The sequence below is a fragment of the Diabrotica virgifera genome, chromosome 3 (genome assembly GCF_917563875.1).
Source record: "Diabrotica virgifera virgifera chromosome 3, PGI_DIABVI_V3a".
Lineage (NCBI taxonomy): Eukaryota > Metazoa > Arthropoda > Insecta > Coleoptera > Chrysomelidae > Diabrotica > Diabrotica virgifera.
In genome coordinates, this window is record NC_065445.1 from 162199054 (window position 1) to 162215770 (window position 16717).

The 16717-nt window shown below is 31.5% G+C and overlaps 1 long non-coding RNA gene across 1 annotated transcript; it reads right to left on the reverse strand.

Annotated features, from left to right (window-relative positions):
- Nucleotides 1-14243: 14243 nt before the first annotated feature.
- On the reverse strand, nt 14244-15495 carry LOC126881374 (uncharacterized). Its single transcript, XR_007696826.1, has 2 exons — nt 15337-15495; nt 14244-15184 (listed from the first exon to the last, which is right to left on the reverse strand). It is a non-coding gene; the product is annotated as an uncharacterized LOC126881374 (long non-coding RNA).
- Nucleotides 15496-16717: the final 1222 nt, after the last annotated feature.

The window sequence follows — 16717 nt, forward strand, 5'->3', positions numbered from 1 at the left end:
CTGTGTAGGAGCATTAATACAAGCTACTATAGGACGTACTGATAGTGTAGGTTTATGTATTTTAGGGAGAGCATAAAATTTTGGTGAAATACCACTATAACACATAAGTTTCTTTTTTGTATTAGGATCTATTTGGTTTGTATCTACTAGTGATTTTATTAATTTATTACATTTCTGTTGAATAGAAGAAGTTGGGTCCTTTGGTAAAATAGAATAGGCCTCTCTATTATTTAGTATATTTGAAGATAATTCTAAATATTGTTCTTTATATAAAATTACTGTTACATTACCTTTATCAGATTTTGTAACAACAATATTAGGATTATTTTTTAGAAAAGATTTAGTTTTAACTAGTAGTTTATGGTAAAAGACAGATGTGTTACTTTGGTACCTCCCATAATTGTGAATTTGATTAGTAATAATATTTGTAGATTTAGCTATCAGTACATTCCTTACAAGTGTATCAGATATAGACGAGGTTATGTTGTCGATACAAGATAACATATTTTTAATAGGAATGTGTATTCCTAGTATAGGTTCAATACTAAATTTGGGGCCAAGAGCCAAAAAACGAAAAATATCATCTGGTATCACAACCTCTGTTAGATTTTTTATCCAGTTTGGTTTAATATTTAACAAAATATCAACATTATCTTTATACAGCTTATCAAATTTCTTTAAGTTATTATTCTTAATTATGTGAAATTTACGGTTATATACTCGTTGTTGTTTTGATTGGAAATTTAAAAAAATTAATTCTGATGTTAAGTTAATAATGTCTATTTTAAATTTTGTTAAATCTGATTCTAATTTATTAATAAGTTTATGGTTAGATGTAATTTCAATATTTAGAACTTTAGATCCCATTTTATCACATAATCTTATAGATTCTTCAGTGTAGGTATTTTGTCTATGGATCAGTGATAGGATCGGTTTCGTACTATGTATAATGTGTGGTGGAAGTGTGCCCGTTTTTCGGCATTTTAAAAGGAAACATCTTCTGTTGTATTCATTTGCCAATTTCATTTTACTCTTTGACCAAGACTTCAATTTCTGGACTGCAATGTCACCAAATTCAATACCGATGTTCTGGTAAAACCCCATTGTCTCTGTAGTTAACAGGTATATAATATTTGCTGAACAGTTAGGAAACAAGGCTGAAATATTGGGGTAGCAGCAATATCAAAGAAAACTCTTTATAATAGTTCCAAGCTTTCGAAAATGTTTATTTTCATCATCAGGGAAACTACAATCATAAATAGACAGTATTTAACAAATAGGCTAACTGAAATCAATAATAATTGCTATCTTTGTGTTACCAAAAATCCAGAACACCATAGTTTCCTCTCACTAAACCAGGTGTCGAGGATCCCCAAAAACACAAAAACAACAAAAAATTGTTTTGAGAAATGCAGAGTCAATACTTTCACTAAAAACACTGCACATCACAAAACAATCTTACTAAAGAGTTACTTATATGTTTGTACTTACATTATTTGAGGATGTTGAGCCTAGTTGTTAAACACTGACATATAAAACGAAATTTTGTCCTGGTACAAATCGTATATAAAAATTAAAATTAAAAACTATATATAAAAAATTGTTCTAAAAATCGAGTATAAATTGAAAAATGGTAAAATATTTTAAAAAATGATGTATGTCAAATGGCATTTTTGAAAATGTCTAACAAATGTTATATCGATTTTTATTAAATTTTGTTTGAATTCATACGGAAACGTCACTACCACTGAACCAATTATAATTATTTAATAAATGTTTTTTAAATTTTGAAATAGGAAAATTCCGAAATGAGAATAAAACAGTTTTAATCAATGCAAAGTTTTTTTTTTTTATTTTTTTTAAAAGTAGATGTCTTTTTTATTATGTGATTTATATTGAAAAAATCTATAAATTATATATTAAATGAAAGAAGAATTTGAATTATTAAATTTAAATTGGTTATTTTTATCTAAGGTGAGTAAATAAGAATAAATTTCACTGAGATGTCTTACATCTGATTTTTTGTTTATTGAATTTTCTTCTTGAAAGATAAAAGCCATTTCCAAAAAGAGTCTTTTGTTATATGAGTTCTCAGAAGCTAGTACTTTAGTATATTGATAATCCATTGTATGACCCTCTTTGGAAACGTGTTCTGCTAAAGCACAACGTTCAGGATGTAGTCTAGAATCACTTTTATGTGATATTATTCGAGATGATAAAGTTCTCGAGGTGATACCTATATAGTTCATATTACAACTATGACAAGGTATACTATAAACTACATTGGAACAAGATAATGCAGGAGTTTTATCTTTCAGTCTAGTAAAAATTGAGTTTATAGATAATGTGATACTATTAGCTATTTTTATGCCACTAATTTGATTAAAGATTCTGCATAGCTTTGGTGTGATGTTTTTAATGTAAGGGAGTGAAAAATATTTAAAGTTAATGGGTTCCTGGTTTTCTGTAACATTAGGAAGATTATTTAAATTTTGGTTGTTAATACTATTATTATTTGTGTATGAGATGTCAGATGTGTTAAAAAGTAATTTCTTTATAAGGGTTTTTGGATAGGAATTGTCAGTGAATATATTAAATAATATTTTTAGATTTTTATTATGAAATGAGCTGTCTGATATTTTTAAAACCCTTGATTTCATTTGTTTTATTAAATTAACTTTTTGAGAAAATTTATGGTATGACCAATAATTCATATACCTACCTGAGCTTATTGGTTTTTAGCAGAACACGTTTCCAAAGAGGGTCATACAATGGATTATCAATATACTAAAGTACTAGCTTCTGAGAACTCATATAACAAAAGACTCTTTTTGGAAATGGCTTTTATCTTTCAAGAAGAAAATTCAATAAACAAAAAATCAGATGTAAGACATCTCAGTGAAATTTATTCTTATTTACTCACCTTAGATAAAAATAACCAATTTAAATTTAATAATTCAAATCCTTCTTTCATTTAATATATAATTTATAGATTTTTTCAATATAAATCACATAATAAAAAAGACATCTACTTTTAAAAAAAATAAAAAAAAAACTTTGCATTGATTAAAACTGTTTTATTCTCATTTCGGAATTTTCCTATTTCAAAATTTAAAAAACATTTATTAAATAATTATAATTGGTTCAGTGGTAGTGACGTTTCCGTATGAATTCAAACAAAATTTAATAAAAATCGATATAACATTTGTTAGACATTTTCAAAAATGCCATTTGACATACATCATTTTTTAAAATATTTTACCATTTTTCAATTTATACTCGATTTTTAGAACAATTTTTTATATATAGTTTTTAATTTTAATTTTTATATACGATTTGTACCAGGACAAAATTTCGTTTTATATGTCAGTGTTTAACAACTAGGCTCAACATCCTCAAATAATGTAAGTACAAACATATAAGCAGTGCTGTTTTTGTGACGGTACGCGCCGGTACGCCGTACCGGTACCTTTTGGGAAAAAATAATAAAAAAAACAACAAAATTATAGACAAATTCCTGAATTTTTTCCTTGCTCCCAAATAACTTTAAAACGTCCTAATTGAGGCTAAATTTAAAAAGTTTTCCCGGGGGCGGACCCCCCTAGTGAGCACTCCTCAGACCCTTGAGAACATTGCGTACCGGAACCTATATTGCTACAAAAACAGCACTGCATATAAGTAACTCTTTAGTAAGATTGTTTTGTGATGTGCAGTGTTTTTAGTGAAAGTATTGACTCTGCATTTCTCAAAACAATTTTTTGTTGTTTTTGTGTTTTTGGGGATCCTCGACACCTGGTTTAGTGAGAGGAAACTATGGTGTTCTGGATTTTTGGTAACACAAAGATAGCAATTATTATTGATTTCAGTTAGCCTATTTGTTAAATACTGTCTATTTATGATTGTAGTTTCCCTGATGATGAAAATAAACATTTTCGAAAGCTTGGAACTATTATAAAGAGTTTTCTTTGAGATTGCTGCTACCCCAATATTTCAGCCTTGTTTCCTAACTGTTCAGCAAATATTATATACCTGTTAACTACAGAGACAATGGGGTTTTACCAGAACATCGGTATTGAATTTGGTGACATTGCAGTCCAGAAATTGAAGTCTTGGTCAAAGAGTAAAATGAAATTGGCAAATGAATACAACAGAAGATGTTTCCTTTTAAAATGCCGAAAAACGGGCACACTTCCACCACACATTATACATAGTACGAAACCGATCCTATCACTGATCCATAGACAAAATACCTACACTGAAGAATCTATAAGATTATGTGATAAAATGGGATCTAAAGTTCTAAATATTGAAATTACATCTAACCATAAACTTATTAATAAATTAGAATCAGATTTAACAAAATTTAAAATAGACATTATTAACTTAACATCAGAATTAATTTTTTTAAATTTCCAATCAAAACAACAACGAGTATATAACCGTAAATTTCACATAATTAAGAATAATAACTTAAAGAAATTTGATAAGCTGTATAAAGATAATGTTGATATTTTGTTAAATATTAAACCAAACTGGATAAAAAATCTAACAGAGGTTGTGATACCAGATGATATTTTTCGTTTTTTGGCTCTTGGCCCCAAATTTAGTATTGAACCTATACTAGGAATACACATTCCTATTAAAAATATGTTATCTTGTATCGACAACATAACCTCGTCTATATCTGATACACTTGTAAGGAATGTACTGATAGCTAAATCTACAAATATTATTACTAATCAAATTCACAATTATGGGAGGTACCAAAGTAACACATCTGTCTTTTACCATAAACTACTAGTTAAAACTAAATCTTTTCTAAAAAATAATCCTAATATTGTTGTTACAAAATCTGATAAAGGTAATGTAACAGTAATTTTATATAAAGAACAATATTTAGAATTATCTTCAAATATACTAAATAATAGAGAGGCCTATTCTATTTTACCAAAGGACCCAACTTCTTCTATTCAACAGAAATGTAATAAATTAATAAAATCACTAGTAGATACAAACCAAATAGATCCTAATACAAAAAAGAAACTTATGTGTTATAGTGGTATTTCACCAAAATTTTATGCTCTCCCTAAAATACATAAACCTACACTATCAGTACGTCCTATAGTAGCTTGTATTAATGCTCCTACACAGTTTTTGGCTTCTTTTTTAACTGATATATTGACTAAAGCTTATGACACTAATAATGATTACTACGTAAAAGATTCTTTTGAAGTTACTAACAAATTCAATAACTTTAAACTTCCACCTAATTATGTTATTGCAAGCTTAGATGTCGTGTCCCTTTTTAGTAATGTTTACTTAGATGCAGCTCTAAGAGCTATTAATAAAAAATGGTCTTCTATTCGTAACTTCTGTAACATTGAGAAAGACACCTTCTTAAATTTAATTAGCTTTTTATTTAATAACACATATTTTTCTTTTAATAATCAATATTATTCACAAAAATTTGGTACTCCTATGGGAGCGACAATTTCACCTATTATTGCATGTTATGTGATGGACGATTTGTTAGACGTAGTAATACCAGTACTACCTTTTGACCTTTGTTTTATTAAGAAATATGTTGATGACATAATACTTAGCCTACCTTCCAATGCCTTGGATGAAATCTTATTCATCTTCAACAGTTATGATCCTTACATTCAATTTACCTTAGAAAGAGAAGATGAAAATGGTACTCTACCCTTCTTAGATACTAAATTTATTCGTAATACTACTACAAACACCTTAATGATTGACTGGTACCAAAAACCAATAAGCTCAGGTAGGTATATGAATTATTGGTCATACCATAAATTTTCTCAAAAAGTTAATTTAATAAAACAAATGAAATCAAGGGTTTTAAAAATATCAGACAGCTCATTTCATAATAAAAATCTAAAAATATTATTTAATATATTCACTGACAATTCCTATCCAAAAACCCTTATAAAGAAATTACTTTTTAACACATCTGACATCTCATACACAAATAATAATAGTATTAACAACCAAAATTTAAATAATCTTCCTAATGTTACAGAAAACCAGGAACCCATTAACTTTAAATATTTTTCACTCCCTTACATTAAAAACATCACACCAAAGCTATGCAGAATCTTTAATCAAATTAGTGGCATAAAAATAGCTAATAGTATCACATTATCTATAAACTCAATTTTTACTAGACTGAAAGATAAAACTCCTGCATTATCTTGTTCCAATGTAGTTTATAGTATACCTTGTCATAGTTGTAATATGAACTATATAGGTATCACCTCGAGAACTTTATCATCTCGAATAATATCACATAAAAGTGATTCTAGACTACATCCTGAACGTTGTGCTTTAGCAGAACACGTTTCCAAAGAGGGTCATACAATGGATTATCAATATACTAAAGTACTAGCTTCTAAGAACTCATATAACAAAAGACTCTTTTTGGAAATGGCTTTTATCTTTCAAGAAGAAAATTCAATAAACAAAAAATCAGATGTAAGACATCTCAGTGAAATTTATTCTTATTTACTCACCTTAGATAAAAATAACCAATTTAAATTTAATAATTCAAATTCTTCTTTCATTTAATATATAATTTATAGATTTTTTCAATATAAATCACATAATAAAAAAGACATCTACTTTTAAAAAAAATTAAAAAAAAACTTTGCATTGATTAAAACTGTTTTATTCTCATTTCGGAATTTTCCTATTTCAAAATTTAAAAAACATTTATTAAATAATTATAATTGGTTCAGTGGTAGTGACGTTTCCGTATGAATTCAAACAAAATTTAATAAAAATCGATATAACATTTGTTAGACATTTTCAAAAATGCCATTTGACATACATCATTTTTTAAAATATTTTACCATTTTTCAATTTATACTCGATTTTTAGAACAATTTTTTATATATAGTTTTTAATTTTAATTTTTATATACGATTTGTACCAGGACAAAATTTCGTTTTATATGTCAGTGTTTAACAACTAGGCTCAACATCCTCAAATAATGTAAGTACAAACATATAAGTAACTCTTTAGTAAGATTGTTTTGTGATGTGCAGTGTTTTTAGTGAAAGTATTGACTCTGCATTTCTCAAAACAATTTTTTGTTGTTTTTGTGTTTTTGGGGATCCTCGACACCTGGTTTAGTGAGAGGAAACTATGGTGTTCTGGATTTTTGGTAACACAAAGATAGCAATTATTATTGATTTCAGTTAGCCTATTTGTTAAATACTGTCTATTTATGATTGTAGTTTCCCTGATGATGAAAATAAACATTTTCGAAAGCTTGGAACTATTATAAAGAGTTTTCTTTGATATTGCTGCTACCCCAATATTTCAGCCTTGTTTCCTAACTGTTCAGCAAATATTATATACCTGTTATATCACCTGTTATATTACAGGTCAGAATATCAAGGTAAACAAAGAAAACCAAACTACCGAAATAAGCAGACGAGTAAGAATGGGATGGGTTGCATTCGGAAAACTCTCATATATACTAAAAGACAAAAAGATACCACAATACCTTCGAACCAAAGTGTTCGATTCTTGTATCCTTCCCGTTCTCACTTACGGAGCTCAAACCTGGACATTCACAAAAATGAACATGGACAAGATTAGAAAAACTCAAAGAGCCATGGAACGACAGATGCTTGGCATCTCACTCATAGATCGGCAAACAAACGAAGCAACCCGAAACAAAACAAAAGTAAGGGATGCCGTGGAACAAGCGGCTAAATTAAAATGGAAATGGGCTAGACACAACGAACGTCTCGAAAATGGTAGATAGAGCAAGGAAGTTGGAAACTGGCGACCGTACGAAGCGAAGAGACCAAGAGGAAGACCTCAAATGCGCTGGAGCGATGACATCAGAAGAGTCGCAGGACCAATGTGGAAACGCCTCACACACAACAGAGATGAATGGCGAGAAATGGGAGAGGCCTTTATTCGACATTTCGAATAGAAAAAAAGGCTATAAAAAAAGTTGCATCCTTTTAGGCGTCTTTTGATGTCTGGAGTACATTCCCAAGATATTCTTTGGATGTCTTTATTGAATTGATCAACTTCTTTTTAAATGTCATTTACGGTTCTAAGGGATACGTTTAAATCAATTGTTTTTTCTAGCATTTGTCTGAAGCTTATCCAGTCGGTGTACTTATTAGTTAGCGAAGGGTTATTTTCTTTATATATTATGTTTTCGCTTAGTGTTAGTGTTGTTGCTGAATGGTCAGAACATAATTTATGACATTCATTTATTTGCAGGTAGTTTTGCGATATATTTTTGGTTATGAAAAAGTCAATTAGGTCTGGTATCTTGTTGGGGTCTGTCGGCCAATATTTTGGCTTCCCTGTTGATAAGGTAGTGGCTCCGTATTCATTCACAGCTTTTAAAAGTTATCTGCCTTTTGTTGTGGTTAACCTTGAGCCCCAGTGGGTATTTTTAGCATTATAATCGACGCCTACTATAAATCTATTTCCCAGCTCGTTAAAGAGGTCAATATATTCCTCCTTATTTATTGCATGTTTCGGAGAATTATAGATTGCTGCCACTATCAGTGGGTATCTATTAGTTCTAAGTTTTACTGCAGTTAACTGCATTTTTTCTGTTACGTAGTTTGCTTCTTCGTAATGTTGTAAATGTTCTTGAATTATCACTGCACTTTCTCCTTTTGCATTATTATCAGGATGAATCGCATGATATACTCTATAACCGTGAAATTTGATAAATGAGTGTTTAGTAAAATGAGTCTCTGAGATGAGGCATACATCTATATTTTCTGTCTGTAGAACTAACTGAAGCTCCTGCTGGTGGTTCAGGAGTCCATTTGCATTCCACACTAGTACCTTAATTGTATTAATATTGTTTCGATTTAGGTATAGCTCCTTTGGCACTATATTCTAATCTTTTTAGCCTCTCATCCAGTGTTGTTATGATTTGTTCTTGATTTTCTAGCTTCGCTAGTATGAGTTACAGACTTTGTTCGATATTATTAGTTCGTTCCTCCTTTTTGCTACTTTCCTTTTCGTTGTTTACTGCATTGGCAAATGATAGATTTTCATTAACTTGCCTGCTTACTGAAGGATGTTTATTAACCACCCTTTTTTATCTATGGCTCTATTCCTCATATTTTGTAGTTCAATAGCCACTTTACAGCCACGATAGTTAGCTGGGTGCTCTTGTCCACAATGTACGCATTTAGGTTTGACATCTTTTGGTTTGGTACACTCCTTAGTATGATGCTTCCCTGTGCATTTGACACATCTCGCTTCTCTGGCGCAGAATTTTTGGGTATGGCCATATGCCTGGCAATTTTGCATTGAGATATTAATTTGGAGAATTTAAATGGTTGGATTTCGACTTTACATTGTAGTATATGCTGCATGTATACTATGTATTTTATTTATATCTTCGCTGTTGTCAAAAATCACTATGAACATGTCAAGTGGTTCTTTGGTACGCCACTTAATATTATTTATAGCATTCACTGATTTAAAACCTCTCCTAACCAATTCTTCAATTATGCTATCTGGTTTGCACGAATGCGGGAGATATTTGACTATTACCTTAATTGGTAGTGTTCTTTTATCTTCGTATGTGAACCAACTGTGCGGTGTTTGCTCTCGTAGTATTTTTGTCACGCCACGATACGTATCCTCGTCGTTGGCTTTAATTTTGAAGTTCTCTTTATTTACCATTTGGATTATAAATTTATTTATTCCTATTTCCTTTGTGAGCTGTTCGATAAATTTATTATATTCTTGAATTCCTTCCACTTTTATGGGTGGTGGAGGTTGGACTTTTTTTTTTGTTTAGGTTCAAGCCTATTAGTTACTTCTTCATTTTTTGTATGAGTAGGTGGAGAAAATGAAGTATTCATTATTTTCCTTTTTTTTACCTGTTTCTTACCCTTATCCATTCTGTTTCTTTAGCCAGTTCCTCTTCATCAGTCTCGTATGCTTGCCTGGGAGGAGGCGTTGCCTCAGCAATTTTAGCGTTATTTGATTGATCACTAATCTGTTTGATTTGCTTTTCTAGCATACTTATATGTGTTTGCATTTGCGTGATCATACTATGTAGTTGATCTTTTTCATTATTGACTTTTACCCATTCTGTATATAATAATTGTTCGTTTTGGTAAACGTTGACAATTTTCTTGAAATAAGTTATTATTTTGTTGCATTAAAAAGGCTTCATTTATTGTAGTCGGTTGCATTCCTCCTGCAGACATGTTTATATTTTATTCTTTATCCAAACACGGTTAACCTGTATTTGTTTTGAATTTAACTTTAATCAACATTTTCGATAAATGTAATTCTTAAATTATATTATTTAAAATAGTCACTTACCGACCTGAATTGAGTGGACCACAAAAAGAAGTTTGTGTTCAAATAGTAGTTAAGCACTTAATGAGTTTTTAATTTACCGCACTTAAACTACAGTAGTTTGTAAATTTCGCGTAAGAAGAAATCTTACCCACTTCGTCCGTTCGGAGGTTCAAATTTCTTCTTAAAAACACTATTATTTAGTTTGTTTATAATTAATAACTTTGTTCAAACTTAACAAACAGTTCCCTAATAGCACAAGGACGTCCAATGGACGTCCACTGGACGTCCTTCACGGACTTTAGGGACGTCCATTGGACGTCCGTTTTCGACCGAGGAACGTTCTTTATACGTCCTATTTTGGTCCAAATGTCGCGCTACCGAACGTCCATTGGACGTCCATCTAAGGTCCGAGGGGACGTATATTGGACCTTAATCGGACGTAATTTGGACCTTAATCGGACGTCCTAGGGGACGTAAATTGGACCTTAATCGGACGTAAATTGGACCTTAATCGGAAGTAAATTGGACCTTAATCGGACATAAATTGGACCTTAATCGGACGTAAATTGGACCTTAATCGGACGTAAATTGGACCTTAACCGAACGTAAATTGGACCTTAATAGGACGTAAATTGGACCTTAATCGGACGTAAATGGGACCTTAATCGGACGTAAATTGGACCTTAATCGGACGTAAATTGGACCTTAATCGGACGTAAATTGGACCTTAATAGGACGTAAATTGGACCTTCATCGGACGTAAATGGGACCTTAATCGGACGTAAATTGGAACTTAATCGGAAGTAAATTGGACCTTAACCGGACGTCCTAGGGGACGTGAATTGGACCTTAACAGGACGTCCAATTTTGGTCCAAATGCCACGTTGCCAAACGTTCAATGGAGGTCCACTTAACATCCGAAGGGACATTCGGTGGACGTCAATTGGGCCTTCATAGGACGTCCCAGTTTGGTCCAATGTCTTGCTGCCGAACATCCATCTAATGTCGTGGGAAATAAAAAATATATTTTTTAAGGAACTTATATTACATCTTATATTAAATTACAATTATTGGATATTACATTATTTACATTAAATTACAATACACTTCTCCAAGAAATTAACGCACCACCTTAAATATGGGGTATTTTTGATGTCTCGAATTTCCTAAACCTGTTGTTTCATCTAAGTGATTTTTTTATAATATTATAGACTAGGCTATAGGTTACCTCCTTAAGCTTGTCATGCACAGGGAGCTATGCTGTAATATATGTACATTATATCATATCGCTCTCTATAGTAATGAGTGAGCCTGCAGACAGGAAACAAATGGTTCCGTATGTGCAGGCTCACTCATTACTATAGAGAGCGATGTGATATAATATATATTACAGTATAGCTCCCCGTGCATGACAAGCATAAGGAGGTACTTAACCTATAGCCTAGGGCCTAGGCTAGAATATTATAAAAAAATCACTTAGATGCAACAACATGTTTAGGAAATTCGAGACATCAAAAATGCCCAATTTTTAAGGTGGTGCGTAATGGGCTGTATACAGGGTGTAACAAAAATACAGGTCATAAATTAAATCACATATTCTGGGACCAAAAATAGTTCGAATGAACCTAACTTACCTTAGTACAAATATGCACATAAAAAAAGTTACAGCCCTTTGAAATTACAAAATGAAAATAGATTTTTTCGATTATATCGAAAACTATTAGCGATTTTTTATTGAAAATGGACATGTGGCATTATTATGGCAGGAATATCTTAAAGAAAAATTATGGTGAAATTTGTGCACCCCATAAAAATTTTATGGGGGTTTTGATCCCTTAGATCCTCCCAAACTTTTGTGTACATTCCAATTCAATTTTATTATTGTGGTACCATGAGTTAAATTCAATATTTTTGTTTCTTAGTATTTTTCAGATAAGGCAGTTTTTATCGAGTTGCGACTTCTTTTTTAACATGTCTACATAAAAATTTTATGGGGGTTTTGTTCCTTTAAACCCCCCAAATGTTTGTGTACGTTCCAATTAAACTATTACTGAGGTACCATTAGTTAAACAGAATGTTTTTAAAACATTTTTGCCTCTTTGTATTTTTTCGATAAGGCACGTTTTATCGAGATCTGGCTTCTTTTTTACTATGGTTCAAAATATACCTAAAAATGTAAAGCATAAATAAGTCTGCATATTATTATTAAGTCTCCATAATCGTACTTAACCATATACAAATATGTGGTGGATTTGACAAATATTCAAAATATTTCGATAAAAATTGACTTTTCGAAAAAGCAATAAGAGGCAAAAAAGTTTTTAAAACGTTGTGTTTAAATGGTACTACAATAATAATTAAATTGAAACATGCACAAAAGTTTGGGGGGGGGGGGGGTTTATAGGAACAAAACCCCTATAAAATTTTTATGGGGTATCCAAATTTTACTATAGTTTTTTCGTAAGATACTGCTGCCATAATAATGCCACATGTCCATTTTCAATAAAAAATCTCTAATAGTTTTCGATATATTGGAAAAAATCACTTCATCTTGTAACTTCAAATGAGTGATAAAGGCACAGAGACTTAGATGGCGAAGTCACATTGAAAGGATGCCAAACACGAGGACTCCAAAAAGGGTACTAAACTACACTACAGCTTCAAGAAAGAGAAGAGGAAGGCCGAAAAATAGATGGAAGCAAGAGGTCGAAAAAGATTTGGAAAGAATGGTGCTACAGGGTCAGAAAAGAAAAATGAATAACAGGAAGGAATGAAGAAAAATCACATATCAAGCCAGAGAAGATCTCAGTACATAAAGAAACGTGAAAATGAAGAAAAAAACAAACTTTTCAAGCCATGGGCCTCTAAGGCCCTTAGTGCTATTATATATATAATATATAACATCAAAGGGCTGTAACTTTTCTTGTGTGCACATTTGTACTAAGGTAAGTTAGGTCCAATCAAACTATTTTTGGTCCCAGAATATGTGATTAAATTTATGACCTGTATTTTTGTTACACCCTGTATATATCTACATACTTCGTCTAATTTACTAACTGTTGCACGTCATCCGCGTCGTAGCCTGTGACGTCGCATGATACCAACACGAAATATTTAGGCGGTAGGTGTGTTCTTTTTTAGAATCACTTTGCCGAGTACACTGGAATTACAGCCACTAGACATATTTTATTATATACGCGTAAAAATAATATTTGAAGATTTCTATTAATGTTAACCTAAAGAAATACACAATAATATGTTTCATTTAATTTGTATAAATGGATTATAAAGCGTTTTTATGAAGCAGATTTGTTCGGATCACACTGTAACTGTAATCGAACGAAGGTGACATTTTAGAATAAATTGGTAACATTTATTTGACAGTTGCGGTGATGACACTTCATATTTGTTTATATTCTTTACTATAAGTATCTGTTTTATTTATTATATTTACTGTTTTTATTATTTACTTTACTATAAAAAGATCCTCTACTATAAAAATATAAATTTCACCTAATTTTATAACGACTTGGAATAATCGAGGTATCTGACAACTTTTTTAGTTGTTATTGTAGACATACTTATACAAAGAAACCTACAGGCTTTTTGCCAAGAGTTGCCGTTTTTTAATTATTAACAATGCAGTGCAAAAACGCTTGCACTGCAAATCTTAAAAGATTATAACTTAATTCTTGTTCTCTATTTCTTAAGTTTTTACTTATTTACATTGAATATTAATTTGTTTTGTTGTATAATCCACGTTTACAATAATTATGTGATAAATTTGATTTAAAATGAATTCAGGATCTTTTTATACTTTGGCAACTATGTCAACTTAGATCTCTGGCGTAGATAATGACGTGCAACGGTAAGTAAATTAGATGGACTGTAGGTTATATTTGGTTCTTGGGACATCAAAGTATATTTTTTAGACATTCCCTGGATATAGTCACCGATGTGACATATCTCCGATTTGTTTTTCATGAGTTTTGTAAGAGAGACTAAAAACTTTTTTTATAGTCACCTCCTGTTTTCATATATTTTTTGACATGTTTTGTAGTAAATTCAACTATCTATTTACTACAAAACATGTCAAAATTTACATGTGAAAGCAGATGATCCTAAAAATGGTTTTTCGTCTCCTACAAAATTCATGAAAAAGCAGATAGGAGAATTATTGTACATTACAATTCTCTGATGTTTGGGAAAAAGGGCTTAAGTCAGAATTGCACATCGATAATGTTTTGATGATTTCTACAGTACTGTAGTAGATTCTACTGTACATACAGTTTACATCTACAACAGTTTTTTTCTGGTCCAGAAATCATCAAAACATTATCAATGTGCAATTCTGACTTAAGCCCTTTTTGCCAAACATAAAAAAAACAATCTGGTCATAACTGACCAATGAGCAATTTTAATTTAACCTAAATTACTACTGTTTCTTAAAATGAAGAGCTTACCCCATAGCGTCTCTTATCTAATCTAACAAGATCGTGCACTATTCTAACATACACAGGCACAGCACACAAGCACTATGCTCCGTTTTTCACTATCACCTATCACTCAAACTAGTTCAAAAGGCTTTGTCCTCTTCAATCTTCTAGTTTGCCCAGTAGTATCGAGGAGCTGGATTTCCTCAATATTCTTGAACTTATGAAGTTGTTGCTCGTGACTTATTCCTGCTATCTTCTTGATATTTGTTGATAAAGTAATAACTTATTATGCATGGACAATGTGGACTTTCTTCCAACTAGCCAATACACTTTTTATATCTCTCTTTTGCCTTTCATAGCCACAAGGCTATACATTTCCTCCTTGGTTTTTTTTTGTAGACCACTTTCAGCCGATTCTAAAAAAAATTAAAAAGAACGGTAATTTTTCTATTCTTTACAATTAAAAATCAAAAGAAATAGGTACTATTTACAGGTAATAATATGCATGCATAAATGATTCGTTTCATAAAAAATAAAGAAAATTGAAAACGGATTTTATAATACTTACAAAATTGTTTAAACAAGAGATCCAGCTAGAACCCAGAGCAAAAACTAGTAGACAGTACAGCAAAAAAGCCACTAATTTCCATTTCCCACACCCCCTTATCGACAGTTATCGATGCATTTTTTTCCAATAAAAATGTTTACTAAATTTTTAGGTTATCGGTTATCCATGAAAATGAAATAAATATATGAAATGTGATGACCAATGAATGCCAATGACCACGCGACGCTACATAGATACTCGCGCGGCAAATTTGAAAATGAACGCAAATTTAATAGTAAATGGCCTCTCTTAAAATCTTGTAATGGAAAATTTTACCCCTCCAGGAAGACATTGTACTATGTTCATAGAATATCTTGTGGTAACTTTCCACCCATAATTTAATCAGATAGATGTTCACGGAATAGAACGGTAGTACCTACATTCCTGGAATGTTTTGTGTTGTTAGGATTAAACTTTTATTTTATTTATTCTTGAATATTTCCTATTGTTAAACATTTGTAACCAATAATTTACAAATAAGATTTTCATTACATTACATAAAATCAAAAACATGTTTTGGATATTAAACTACTTATATATAGTTTATAATTGTAATAATTGTATATACAATTTTGTATTAAGATTTAATCTTTTCGATTTAAACTACAGTAAAACCTGTGTTACCGGCCCCCTGCAAACACCGGCCACCTGTACTAACGGCCAGTTTAAAAATTCCCCAAACCAATTACAGTAAAACCTGTCAGTAACGGCCACTAAAAATGAAAAAGCTATTGGCCGATATAGAAAGGTGACCGGTATTGCCAGTTTTTGTAGTCTAGATATAATTGGTTTGGGGAATTTTTAAACTGGCCGTTAGTACAGGTGGCCGATTTTATCAGGTGGCCAGTAACACAAGTTTTACTGTATATCTAGACTACAAAAACTGGCAATAACGGCCACCTTTCTATATCAGCCAATAGTTCTTTCATTTTAGTGGCCGTTACTGACAGGTTTGAGTGTATTTCATTAACGTAAAGTTAACGCGTAAGTTAATATTTTATTGGATTATTTTGCTATTTGATCCCGTAATAATGTGTCCAATATAAAATATATAAGCGTTCATAAAACGTCCGTATTTCGTCCAGTATGGACGTTATGGACGTCCAAAGGACGTTCAACGTCGGACGTCCAAAGGACGTCCATATTTATTCCGTCCGAAGGACGTCCAACGTCGGACGTCCAAAGGACGTCCATATTTATTCCTTCCGAAGGACGTCCAACATGGGACGTCCAAAGGACGTCCGTTTATAGTCCATGGACGTAAGGACCAAAAATGGACCTATTTTGGACGTCCAAAGGACGTCGTGTGCTATTAGGGTTTACACATGTTAGGATAACTAGA